This window comes from Myotis davidii, unplaced genomic scaffold, assembly GCF_000327345.1.
Source record: "Myotis davidii unplaced genomic scaffold, ASM32734v1 scaffold174, whole genome shotgun sequence".
NCBI lineage: Eukaryota > Metazoa > Chordata > Mammalia > Chiroptera > Vespertilionidae > Myotis > Myotis davidii.
The window spans coordinates 7,962,514-7,965,025 of NW_006289087.1; the positions used below are offsets into that span (position 1 = coordinate 7,962,514).

Below are 2,512 nucleotides of genomic sequence, written 5' to 3' on the forward strand. Positions count from 1 at the left end.
CACGGAATGGAAGGCTTTGATGGGCAGAAGGGGTGAGAAAGGAAGCTTACAGCGGAGAGTTGGGGGAGCAGGGTCTCCAGGGGGGACCCCTCCCCATGTGCTGTGCTGACGGGGAGATTCCAGGCAGACGGGCTACCTTTGCGTTCCTGGGAGGGGGCGAAGCTGCAGTTAGTTTAGGTCTTGGGTGTGAGGTCTCGGTCGGTGACGTGGGTCTGCTTTCTCTTTTTTCACACTGCCCGCAGGTACAGTTCTGTTCTTTGGAACCACAAAGTCCTCAAATGCGTGATTTTGTTTTCCTGGAATAAGCTTCATTCCATCCTACCAATCCCCCTCTATCATAAAAGGCTAATATGCAAATTGTCCCCTTTGACCGGGAGTTTGACCAGGGGGCAGGGCCAGCCAACTGCCTGCGGCCCCACGGCAAGGCGGTCCCTTACATTTTAAAGAGAAATTACACATCAACCCTTATCACTAAACGCTATAAAAGGTAAGGCGTTGACACCTTCTGAACGGTATACATAATAAAGAACACCAAATCTGTAAAATTCATATATAAATTCCCAATAAAACACATTCTTTCCTTTTCGTTGGACACAACTCCCTTCCTCCAGTTTTAAACACCACCTCCTTTGCTCAAAAAAAAACGGCAAGCAGGAAGGTGAGGTCTCCACAGCGATGTATTGTTCATCATTTTAACGTTTTCACGAAGACTGTTCACATAGTGAGACATCCTCAAACACTGTCGCCGAAATGCTTGTTGCTTTTTTTAAATAACACCGATGAACCAGTGGAAGCAGTTTCCCGCCCTGGTGGAGCCCGTGGGTGTCGGTGTCCCTCCAATGAAAGTCCCATTGACAAATATTCTTGGCACCTGTCGGATACACAGAGGATCAGGTGTCACCCAGTGTCCGCAGCAGAACAGCACTGCGTGTAATGATGGGTGCTCACGTCCGGGTACCGTTACGGGCCGGGCACAACACTAAGGAAGCTCTTTCCTAAATCACCTATTTAAATCTTTCCACGCCGAGTCAGTTTTAGTTTTTAGCCTTATTTTGGAGGGAAATGGGGCAGTTACTTGTCCCAGATCATAGTCAGTAAACGACAGAGCTGGGACTTAAATTTCGGACCATCGGACTCTCCAAGCCCTTCCTCATAATCACGGCACCACATAAAAGTCCCTAATTATCACTAATGTTTCACTCTCTTACAGTTGTTGACCAAAGGGGAAGAGGACACAAACTTCTTCCATGAACATAAGAAGGAAAGTGGCACCATGGGGTATTTTTCTGATAAAGCATATTATGGGAAAACCCACAAAGGTCAAGAATCTGCCTGACCGGCATTGCTCAGTGGCCGAGCGTTGACCTATGAACCAGGAGGTCCCGGTTCCATTCCCAGTCAGGGCACATGTGGGGGTTGTGGGTTCAATCCCCCGTGTGGGGCGTGCAGGAGGCAGCCCAGCAATGATTCTCTCTCATCATTGATGTTTCCTTCTCCCTCTCCCTCTCCCTCTCCCTGTCTCTATGAAATAAATTTTTTAAAATATTTTTTTAAAAAAGAATCTAAGCACATGGAGCACTAAAGCACTCCTATTGAAACAGTCTGAACTGTCCAGTCAAACACACACACACACACGCACACACAAATACACTATATAAAACAAATGAACTACCCTCTTTCCTATTCTATAACTCTGGTTCCCAGATCTGCCATTTCTTGATCAATGTATGATTTTCGGAGAATGTCCGGGTCCTGGTTCCTAACACGAGGGTGACCGCCCCCCCCCCCAGGTCAGCGCCCACTTTGGGGGGAAGCACCACAGAGCGGGACGCCCGTCCTCCCGCCCTGGCGAGCCGTCCTGAGACCGGCTTCACATCCGCGGTCAGCCCCCGCTGCGCTCTCCCGTTCACGTCGGGAGAAGCTCCAGGGCCAGGCCGCAGTGGGAACAGGATGTCAGCAGAAATGGTTTCCTGGCGTCAAACAGGTCATCTTCCTGCCAGGCGTTAACCTTCGGGAAGAAACCGTGGCAGCGCGGAAGGGCACGGATGCTGGGGGCTCGGGACTGAGTCGGGGCTGGGACCAGGTCTCCGTCCCCCCTTCCTCCTCGGCGCGGAGGGTAATAGTGTCCGTTCCGAGGGACACGATGGGAACAGAGGTGCCACCGACCCGCCGGTGGGAGGTGCTGGCCCAGAGTCCGGGCGGCGGCAGCCGTTCATAGGCGCGAACACCCGTGTGCGGGTGAGGGCGCCCCCAGTCCCGGGAGGGGCCCTGCCGTCCCCCCGACCCGCCCCGACGGGAGCGGCCCGGGGAAGGGAAGAACTTACTCCAGGTCCTCGGCTACTCGGCGGCCGGGCCGGGATTGAACCCCTAACAGGGTCAGAACCGAGGGCCGCGTGGGGGAGATGAGTGGGCACAGGGACCCGGAGAGGCGGCGCGAGGCGGGGAGAGCTGGAGGGCGGGAGGAGGAAACGCCGAGCAGCCCGGGGTCCCCGTGGGCTGGGCGGCAGGACGC

The 2,512-nt window shown here is 54.1% G+C and overlaps 1 long non-coding RNA gene across 1 annotated transcript; it reads right to left on the minus strand.

The window, feature by feature from the left end:
- Positions 1-659: 659 nt before the first annotated feature.
- Positions 660-2,488, minus strand: LOC107182735. Its single transcript, XR_001513466.1, has 2 exons — positions 1,803-2,488; positions 660-871 (listed from the first exon to the last, which is right to left on the minus strand). It is a non-coding gene; the product is annotated as an uncharacterized LOC107182735 (long non-coding RNA).
- Between the last annotated feature and the right edge of the window lie 24 nt (positions 2,489-2,512).